The sequence below is a fragment of the Heteronotia binoei genome, chromosome 1 (genome assembly GCF_032191835.1).
Source record: "Heteronotia binoei isolate CCM8104 ecotype False Entrance Well chromosome 1, APGP_CSIRO_Hbin_v1, whole genome shotgun sequence".
In the NCBI taxonomy this organism is placed as follows: Eukaryota; Metazoa; Chordata; class Lepidosauria; order Squamata; family Gekkonidae; genus Heteronotia; species Heteronotia binoei.
Genome location: NC_083223.1, coordinates 122,452,070 through 122,463,390, shown reverse-complemented (window position 1 = coordinate 122,463,390; position 11,321 = coordinate 122,452,070). Strand labels below are relative to the sequence as shown.

The 11,321-nt window shown below is 40.3% G+C and overlaps 1 non-coding gene across 1 annotated transcript; it reads left to right on the top strand.

The window, feature by feature from the left end:
* Positions 1-6,100: 6,100 nt before the first annotated feature.
* Positions 6,101-6,175, top strand: TRNAI-UAU (transfer RNA isoleucine (anticodon UAU)). The gene has a single exon. It is a non-coding gene; the product is annotated as a tRNA-Ile (tRNA).
* The last annotated feature ends 5,146 nt before the right edge of the window (positions 6,176-11,321 follow it).

The following is an 11,321-nucleotide window of genomic DNA, read 5'->3' as shown; positions in this document are numbered from 1 at the left end:
TGTTACTTCTGAGAAAACATGCAGAGGTGCTCCAGCTACATAATCTTGTCTGCCTGTTCTGTTCTAGACTCTTGACCTTTTCTTTCTACTGATTCTGGCTCACCTTTATGAACAAAGGTCCTTGTTCCTTTGAAATGATAATGGGTTATATTTCAGTCCTAGATCCTGGCTTGGGCTTGAACATAAATATTTCCCCATCTATCCAGTAATGCAGGTTTGACAGCCATGATGCCATATTGAATACTGCAGGCAGCTTTGGGATACCAGCCTTTGCAGAATGTCATATACCCAAAGCAAATAATCAAATTGTCTTAGTGGGAAGTTTCTTGTCATTAAATGTATTTAAAATGTTTTCAGTGCTAGCAGAAATATAAATGAAAGAACAGCTGAAGGGCATTTTGTAAACCCCAGGCTCTATTGAGATCTGATTTGAGTCACATCTCCACATTATTAACATTATATATTATACATGGGGTACTCTGTTATAATATGTTCAGAAAGCAGAAATCCAAACTATAAACCATTATACCAAGAAAATCAAGATTGTATGTAGCTTCAAGATGCTTTGAAATGGGTAATTACTAACTTAACTCTGCCTGTGAACTTGTCCTCATTAACTTAATAATTAGCAATATCTTTTTTGATCTTGGAGTTCATTAGGCATTGCAGCTGGAAGACTGTTTCTGTTTTAACACATCAAAACAGACAATTAAAGTGATAATAAAGAATCAATATAATTTTCCTGTTTTTTAGACTTCCTGGGGTCACTATGTGACTAATTAAACAGAAAGGCATTTTTTTTAAGTTTACTTTGCCCGCTTTAAATCTGGATTAACACAAGGAAACCTTGGCATTATCAAAAGGCTATTTGAAATGAAGTTGTGGGTACCCAGTGAATCTAAATAGCAATGTAATTGGGTGGGGTGCCTGTTATTTTGTCACTCAAATTAGCAATAGGAAAAGTGCCACTAAGTATTGATTTAAAAACAAACAAACCCTGAAGCTGGTGCCCTTGCATTTAAATCAATAAGACTAAACCAGCCTAATAGCTTCCCAGGTTCAAACACAATGTCTTGTCTATTGGAACACAGAGACAAAGAGCTGGCAGGAATGAATGATATGGGTAGATGCCCCTTCTGTGGCCATGCAGCTTCCAGGGTAGTGCAATGTCTGGGATCAGTTTCATGTGTTACTCAGTCTTACAAGCAGATAGATCCAAGTGGGCAGCCGTGTTGGTCGGAAGTAGTTGAACAAAGCAGGAGTCAAGTTTCTCCTTTAAGACCAACCAAGTTTTATTTAGAACGTAAGCTTTCGTGTTCTCTCGAAGCACACTTCATCAGACAAGGGGATTAAGTATTGATACCTGATCCCCTCGTCTGATGAAGTGTGCTTAGAAAGCACACAAAAGCTTATGTTCTGAATAAAACTTGGTTGGTCTTAAAGGTGGACTGGACTCCTGCTTTGTTCAGTCTTATAAGATATTTGCATTCTATGGAAACTTACAAGTAGCTTAGAGAAGCAGGTGTGGTATAGGCTTTGAGTGTCTTCCTAGGATCTTTCAGGTGGATACTAGCTGTGTTGGTCTGCAGCAGCAGAACAAAAGGACACCTTTAAGACCATCAAAGTTTTATTCAAAGTATGCGTTTTTGTGTGCACATACACTTCTTCAGATACAATGAAATGGAAATTTCCAGCCCATACATATAGGCAGAGGATGAGCAGTAAGTTGGTATACGACATAATGAAAATGTTTAACAGATTCAGGAATAACAAGCTTAGTTTATATGGTTACCATTTGTTTAAGCTCAATTCCAGGGATGGGGGAACACAGGAAAGGAAATGTATATGTCTAAATTGGAGGTTGGTGTATCCTCAATTGTGGAATGCTAAGAGTAATTAACTGAGACCCTGACATTGCACTCCATCTGTCTCCTCTCAAGCATGGAGGTGTCTTTACAGCAGCATGTTCATTGAAGTGGGGTGATTTGCTGTGTAGAGTTATCTCCCCTGTCCCCAGATCAGGAAAATGCATTCCATTCTACCATTCCAAAGTACATTGCATTCTACTGTTCATTATGTTACATTAGTCTACTATTCTAATCTACTATTTCAAATAAAAAATAAAATAAAATTGTATGACCCGTCTGGGGGATGGTGAGAATACAGATGTAAGGGCTAATGCATATATAGTGAGATAAGAAACCAATGTCCCTGTGAAGTCCTGGGGATACCATTGTTCAAAGTGTGGTAATGGTGATGGTGATGGTGATATATGTGAGACATGAACTCAAAGTCCCACTCATCCATGAGACTCATTGGTTGACCTTGAACAAAGTAGGAGTCCAGTAGCACCTTTAAAACCAACTAAGTTTTATTCAGAATGTAAGCTTTTGTATGCATGCATACTTCATCAGACAATGGAATGGGATACAGTGAGCAGAGCTACTGTACATATAGCTGCTGGGCTTTAGTTAAGAATGCAAAGCAGTACGAAGTTAGACTCCAATGGCAAAACAGTAGAATTAACAAACTGAAAGAACATTTGGTCTGGATAGCATTTGCATGGGAAACCAATAAAGCAGTAACATGTCAGAATGAGAGAATGATGGTAAGAATGTCATAAGGCAGTAAATGGAGTCTGTTAATTGCTCTATTGCTTGCAAGTCTGGGTTAAACTGAGGACATGTCTTTCCCCTGAGCCACTCACCCCTACCCAGCAGGATTGTTGTAAGGATAAAGCGAAGGAGGAAAGAACCATATATAGGCTGCCCTGGGCACCTTGGAGGAAGGGAAAGATAAAAATGTAATATATGATGGATGGTTATTGTGAGGAGAAGCCATCTTTAGTAATCAGGGTTTTAAAATTATTTTATATCTTCAGATAATATTTTTTGCCACTATAACAACTTTTTTACTTGTTCAGAGGAATCTAACTGGAGTACACTCACCTATTACATAGAATTCTTGTTTGTTTGTTTTTCTGGAAAACAAGAAGACAAAGAGCTGACAAGGCCTTTTTTCAGGGTTGAACCAAAACCTAAAAGCAAAGGCTCCAGGCCTGCCAGCATCCTGTCCCTTTCTGCTTGCCTCTGCAGCTCAAGGAAAGGAGAACTGGGTTGCAATCCCATAAACAAATCTATGGCCATTCAGAAATGAAGGTTGGTGGAAAATAATGAAAGCAGCACATTAATGTCTGGCCTGCTGGGCTCACACAGCTGAAAGCAGCCAGTGGATGAATTTCCCAGCATCCAGGAACTTTGTCTCAGTTCTGTGGGTTTGCTCAAGTGTGCGATGTCTGTTTGCAAGGGAGCTTTCCCGCTGGGTGGGTTTGCTTTCCTCCCAGCAGCTCAGAAAAGGTGAGAGTGCTCCTTCTTGTCATCCTCCCCTCCCCTCCTTCCTCTCCTCTGTCAAGACAATAGTTTCTCCAACAGGTCCCCTCTGTTAGGGAGCGTCCCCTCTCCCAGCTCTCACACTGGGACATTTTTCCACATTTCCAGGATTATGACCACTTTAACTTAGATCTATGTGTGTTGCCTCCACATACAAAGAAGCACTCAGGGACAGGATTAGTAGGATTAGAAGAGATTCACATATGTCCAGTTCAAGCAATTGGTATTCAAAGCTTTACACTTTCAAATGCCACCAAGAGAGAGAAAAGGAGCTGAGAGCTTGCTTTGCTTTTCAGCACCTCCATGAAGCGGACAGTGCTTTCTTTTTCTTTCTTTTAACCCCCCTTTTTATATAAAGTCTTTAAAGCTGCAGTTACTAAGCAGAAGCACATTTTTCTTCTCTCTTTAATGAGATGCAGCAGCAGTCCTTAGTGCGGCTTCAGCACTGCCCAAGCAAGCTTGCACCACAACAGAAGCAGAGAGCCATGAGAGTCTGGAACTGACACCATTGACTAAACTAAGAACAGCTGCAGAGCTCTTACGACCTGGCCAGAAAACACAGAGCTTGTTCCTGGGATCACTAGTCCCCCCTTGGTGGTGGTGCATGGAAAATGGGATGCAACAGCAGATGCAATAAGTCTTTTGACACTAGAAGGTTTACAGAACACTCCTCAGTGCTGTAACACTCTGCTAAGCACTGAAGGACTTGAAAGGATGCAACTCTGCTTAGGGTGGCCCTTTTAGACAATCACTGCCCTCTGGTAAAATCAACAGACAACCACCCCACACACAAGGATAGAATACTTCTATTCATGCAGAAGTTCCTAAATTATTTACAGTCATACTTGAAATGGGGACAGTATTTCTGGAACAGTTTTTGTGTGTCTATGTGTGTACGCAAAATCTGCCTGGATTTGGACAGAAGGAATGTTATACTTTCAAAGAACCCTAAAGCAGGACCAGAGTCTTGGTTTAAGTCTTACCCAGTGATTAGTACTTGTTAGGGACTATAAGTAATCATCTAGATTATTATATTACACTACAAAAATGACCACAGTTTTGCACCATCTGTGCAATGATACAATCTGTTTGCTTTCATAGAATGCAAACCTGTTTCTTGTATATGAAGCCCTGGTTAAACAGGGTTAATAACATTTGCCTTTTTAAAAAAATTGAACGTGACTTTTCTGAAACACAGGCTATACAGGCAGTCTCCCTTCCAGGTTTTTATTTTTGGTCTCTATGCTGGCCATGCAATCCTATACAGAATTACTCCAGTTGAAGACCATGGGCATTGACAAGAGTAACACTGCATAGGACTGTGCAGTGGTTCAGCACAGTTCAGAAACTTGCAAGCCACTGTGTTCATATATACTAAGCCACTGGCTGTATAAGCTGTCCTGTTTGCGTCAGCATAGCTTGCAGATCTTCAAAGAGATGCATATGTGGATATTCTGTCCTTGTTGAAATGAGTGGGTAGGTAGACCACTATGTGTGTGTAAGAGCCCCTGTTGCTGTAGGAAATTAGTAGACTGGGAATATTAATTGTCTTTCATGTTTTAGTTGGAAAGAACTCATTCAGCGCAGTAACACAAGTAAGTCACATGCAGGGCTTTTTTTGAGCAGGAACACACAGGAATGCAGTTCCAGCTGGCTTGGCTTCAGGGGTGTGTGGCCTAATAAACAAATGAGTTCCTGCTGGGCTTTTTCTACAAAAAAAGCCCTGTGTAAACCAATGGCGATGTCAGGGGGTGTGGCCTAATGTGCAAATAGGTTCCTGCTGGGCTTTTTCTACAAAAAAAGTCTTGGTCACATGGAATTCATTTTGAACTCCCTGCATCTTCTGAACCTGGAAGACAAATAATACAGCACTTGTGTAACATTTATGTTATAGTGTAGAACATGGAACCTATTGAATATCAGCAGTGGCTGTATATGCTTTGAGATAAAGCTTATTGTTCTGTTGTGAATTCTTCTACGAGGGAGACTACAGATACTGGTCCAGAGCTCTTGAAAAAGAAAATTTTGAATCAAAACTATTGTTGGGTTTATGATCCTTCCTCTGGATCTTTTGGATATATAAGTCTCCTGGTCTATTGTAGTCCTAGGGTACCTTAAAGAAATACTGTAGGAACACTGTAGTGAGTACCTAGGACTGTTTTTGATAACCTATCTCTGAGGGTTTGAAATAGATGCTGTGGAAGATTTTTAACTATTGGATTATACATGACATTGTTATATTGACTGCAGGACTATCAATGCAATGTTTCTATTATATTCTAGTGTGATATTTATAAACTTTGTTCTGACTTTTGTCAATAGCCTGAATTACATTTATTATTATTAGTTTGTCTCCGATGGTCTCTCTTGTTTTGATAGTGTAGAAGGCACAATGAATGAATGAAATAAGCACTTTAAAAAATAGTATCAACATCTTAATGCTGGTTTCAGTTGCATGCTTGGCATAAAAGAGATTGGTCAAGTATTAACCTTAAGTGACCACAAAAGGCACCACTTCTGGAGAGGAGGGAGGATGTTTGCTGCATCAGATGGTTCAAAGGAATTCCATCTTCCTAGGGCCATCTTGGTACAGAACAGATGCTTCTGTTGTGCAGGGACAGCAGGAGAACAAAGCAGTGCTAGAAAACTTGTGGTCAAATGTCAAACTTAATCTACCTATTCATAGCTGAATGCAGCTTTCTCTATCAATGGGAGGGATGGTGGCTCAGTGGTAGAGCATCTGCTTTATAAGCAGGAGGTCCCAGGTTCAATCCCAGGTATCTCCAACTAAAAAGGGTCCAGGCAGGTAGGTGTGAAAAACCTCAGCTTGAGACCCTGGAGAGCCACTGCCAGTCTGAGTAGACAATACTGACTTTGATGGACCAAGGGTCTGATTCAGTATAAGGCAGCTTCATATGTTCATATACATTCATATGTGTTTCATGCTTGTTCCTCTCTTTCCCATGGCAGGCAACACAATGATCCAGAACCCTCAGCTTCAGCTAACTGTGTCAGTAAGCAGGAAGAGTGAGTGATCTGCCATGACAAGAGATACATTCCTTGGCTCTCCATAGTTCCAGCCTTGCTCATTTTTCCTGCTTGATTAAGTGTGTGTCTGTGTTCATGTGTGTGTGTCAAAAATACTTACACAGTCTTGCACTGCCAGCTGGGAACTGTAGTTCAGCCCTATAAGTTCTGTCCATGTTCCAATATGGTGATTGCTGCCAATTGATGAATGGCATTGGGAACAACTCCACAGGAACAAAAATGGCATATGCTTTTTGATGTCAAATGATACATGATCTGTTCATGTGATGGAGTGCAAATGAAGTGAACCTACATGAAGTCTGGCTAACCAATCAGCAGCCATGCACAGTTGCAGTTACTTGAAATAGTTATATTGTATTTATGTTTGTAACCTGCCCTGAGCCTGCCTTGGCAGGATGGGCAGGATAGAAATCCCATCAAACAAACAAACAAATTAGGCTTGTTTTAAATTCCAAATAAATGACTACAGTGATCAAAGGAGGTGTTCAACAACACAAGATGAGAATGACAAAAAAGGTAAACAATTTTCAAGCATTTCTTGGGTTGTTTGGGTTTTTTTTTGCAAAGTTCATGACATTGCTGAATCCATGATATTTATAAGGGGACATTTTAGTTAAAGGCTAATCAAGAGAGCCTATAATAAAGTATGAAAGGTCATAGATTGTTAGTCCCTGTTTATTGAACTGAAAGCTTTCTTGTGTAATGGAAGACAGTCACATCCCAAAAGGAAGCTGTTCAATATCCCATCCTAATGAACCAGATACTTGCAGGTTTAGAGTGTGTTAACAAAGATGTATGAAATGCATTATTTATCCCTCTTGCTGTACAGTCCTATGCATATCTGCTCAATGGTCAATGTAAATTACTCACAAGTAACTGTACATAGAATTACAGTCTAAATCTCTGAGACAAATATGAAAATATAAGAAACAAGGAAAGGGCCCAACTTCTGGGGTTCCCCTCCTTTCCCTTCCTCTCCTATCACCTCCTCTTCCTTCCCCCTCCAATCATCTCCATCTGCTCCGCCCCTCAAGCTACAGCTGCCTCCTCCTCCTCACTCCTGACATGGCTTTCTCCCCCTCTCCTTGACTGCTTTGTGCCTTGGTAATTAAATGCCTAACTGTAATCTTTGAGTCCAGTGGCATCTTTAAGACCAACAACATTTTATTCAAGGCATAAGCTTTTGTCTGCAATCACACTTGCTCAAATACTACTGAGGAAGTGTGCTTGCACACAAAAACTTGAATCAGGGCTTTTTTGGAGCAAAAGCCCAGCAGGAACTCATTTGCATATTAAGCCCCACACCCCTGATGCCAAGCCAGCTGGAACTGCGTTCCTGCTTTAAAAAAAAAAAAAGCCCTGTCTTGAATAAACCTTTGTTGATCTTAAAGGTGCCCTTGCACTCAAACTGCAGACCAACATGGCTGCCCCCACCTGAATCTATCTAACTGTAATCTTGTGATTTTTTAAAAGTTGCATTTTGCATGCAAAGTTTTTAACTTTCAGGATTTTTCTTCAAATATTTCCCTTTTCTATACCTGGGACCATATACAGATTTTGTGCTCTACATTCTGGGGTCAGATTCAGAAATAAATACGTGATTTGTATTGGTATCCTTAGAGTTATGTTTGGCTAAGTGATGAAGAAAGTTCCGTCCAGAGCAGAGTTACATGGAGAGGGGGGGGGGGGGCTTGCTGACTTCAGTGGCATTAAAAGTAATTCTGCTAAGGATGTAACTGAAAATAATGAAGAAAGACTGCAGTCCAACCCAAACAGGGGAAATAGCACCCCCTGGAGCTGTTTCAGGTCGGGAAAATGGGGAGTGGACTGGAGCCCTTCCCCTGCACTGTGCTCCTGATCCAAGTGGAGCCTCTGCTGCCTTACTGAAATGAAGGAGAGTCAGGTCAGGGAATTCACCCTATTTGGGGGAAATGTCACATTTAGTTTGGCCCTGGTAAAGTCATGTTGCAGACTCTTTCTGTGATGTGCCCAGAGTGGGCACAGAGGGCACATTCACTTGCTGCTCTCAGGAGGGCTTGAAAAGCAATTTTATTTTAGGATGCATTTGGAGGAGGATCAGCTTAACAGATAGGGGTATTTTTTCAATCTTGTAGGGTTTTTTTTTTTAATCTTGTGTTGTGTGTTGTTTTTATCTTGTTGACGCACCATTATATTATTTTTATCTTGTTTGCAGGCTGTTGCTTTATTAGCCCTCTTTAAGATGTTAAATAGTTATGTTTTTTAAAATAACTGCAAAGGCTGTTTGAGTGGCAGGTATACTCTGTCATGTGCATGAACAATCTTTTTCAGGTGACTTGGGACAAAAAATATTGCTGGCATCAAAACATGCCATGTTCAGAACTTTATTTTTCAGAGCAGGAGATGCAAAAGGTGCATGGATGTTTTATTAATCTGATAGGCACTTCCTTTGCTGCTAATTAGCCATCATAATTATTTATTTAAGTGCTGAGTTTGTGACTAGCAATTTATAAGACAAACAATAAAAGGCACCTGCCTCCAAGGTACTTAGAAAACTTACAGTGGCTTCTTTCACGGGTGGTTTTCTATCTAGAGCATTCAAAACAGTTATCACAAGAGCGAGAATGACAGCACTGGAGACAATTATTATTACTGTGAAGGTTTACAGCTCTACTTTGGGTCATTCCTTTATCATGCCTCCTCCGCATTTGTATTTGGAATAGTAACTCTTTCAGAGTGGATTGTCATAGCTCACTTAGCGTTCAATTTAGGAGAAGAGGATTTTCAAGCCAAAACGTATGATCCCAGAGGACAGTGGATGTTTTGCAAAGCTCTGTAGAGCTTTTACATGTGTCCTGAGCTTTTACACATCTCCCAGGAAAAAGCAGATAAGAGGGAGATGGTGCTACTGGGAAACAGCTGTGCAAAAGATCTTCACATGCAGAGTAAATAGAGATCACATCTGGGACATGCAGAGCTCCTTTCAGGACTATTAATGGTGCCTGAGGGAGTTCAAAAGGAAATCTTAGTGCCAAGGCTTTATAAAGTCCCAGTCAGCATAACCCTCTTCCATTTAACTGCTTTATGAATATCATCATTCCATTTTATTCATGGCCTAGATGTTATTTCTCCCAAGTGCATTATCTTCCATTTACCTAAATGTGCTCAAATTAATACAGAGAGAGTTAAAGTGCTAAATGTGTGGTCTGAAAGTGCTATACATTTGAATTATGTTAAAGCAGGTAAAGAGGGAGATGAGAGGGACGTGATGTTAAATGACTTTCTTGGAGCTATAGTGCCAGTTTGCTGCCCATGAAGGTCACTGTTGCACAATCCACTTATTGTGCACAGTCCTTGGACTTTTCCCAAGTGTGCAATTTTCTATGGACGTATCATCACATTTCCAAGTGCATAATCGCCAAGATTCTACCTGGGGAAAAGCATTTCCCTCTCCAGGTAGAGAATTTGCTGATATTCTGGCTGCTGTGTAGAACTCTGCTGTAAGACTATCATGCACAGCTCCAGCATGCTTTTAATGACCTTAGCTCTGGAAAATTATTTATGTTTAATTAAAGTGCCTTTAAGCAGGTGCAGAATGTTTTTATGGTCTCCAATCACTATCCTTCTAACCTGGTACTGCTTGCTCAGTTTGATTCTGGCAGAAATGTTTTCAGCCTTCCCATTTTAGAGAAATGGAGATAAAGGGAGTTGAATCTGGGACCATCCGCATGTAGAGCATGTGCTGAACTACTGCAAATTCCCTTCATTTTTAATTTATGTATTTTGAAAATTTATATGCTGCCTCTCCAGCATAAAACCGGCTCAAGGCGGCTTTAATCCCTTTCAACATTGATACACTTTGCCTCTGCCATAGCATGATTTCCAGCTATGGTAGCTTAACAAACATGCTGAGCTGTTCTTTCAGCAGTGAGTGAGGAGAAAGCATGCTTGCATAGGAGTTGCATGTGCACACTGCAGAATGCGTGAGGCTCTAAGAAATTTGTAAGATAGCATTAAGTATATGCATACAATGAAGCATTAAACCTATGTGAATGCAACCAATGAAGGAGCACTGAACTCCCAGGAACTTGTTGCACAGCCTGTTCCTGATATCAAGATCATGCAGCTATCCCAATTAAGATTTCAGCTGGCCTGTTCTCTCTATGCCTATGGAAAACAGCCTCATTGTCCGTTGTTATGGCTCACATAGCAAATAACCAATGGAATTTCTTTACCAGTCACTTTTTACAATTACAAGCCCTTAAGAAATAAACTCTTTAATCAGTGAATATAAAGAACCCTTTTCTATCATACCCAGCAATATACGCTGCTACCTCTGTACATTGAATGGACTTAAAATGTTTGTTTACTGCAATCCGTTCATTAAAAGTTAAAACTCAGTATTCAGGTATTGCCTTGGCTTTAGCACAATGAATCAAATGCACACCACTGAATAAGTAATCTTGTTTGTTTATACAAACTAATTTCATGCTATCAGTAGCAAATGTCACTGAGGATTAGCAATTCAGGAACAGCCAAGAATACTAATTACTTTCCAGAAGCTGCCTTCCAGTACTGAGTCTAACTCTTCTTTATGATTAGTAGAGTATTGTGGGGAGGGGGGAGGTGCTGGATCCTTCTTCTTCCTCAAAGTTTTGCATTCAGTCCAGGAATGCACTTAGTAGAGCAGAGTTTTGCATTCAGTCTTGCTCTAGGAAGTGGGGTTACATTGTTGTGATGCATTTATTAGAATAGCTTATTAGAATAGCCTTATTAGAATAGCTTAGTCCAGGAGTGAAATCTCATGTAAAGCCAATGCAATGTTTGGGTGCCTCACCATAATTTTCAATAGGAAGCAGATAGCACCCCTGGGTATGCATCTCTGGATTAATGCTTTGGTTAGGA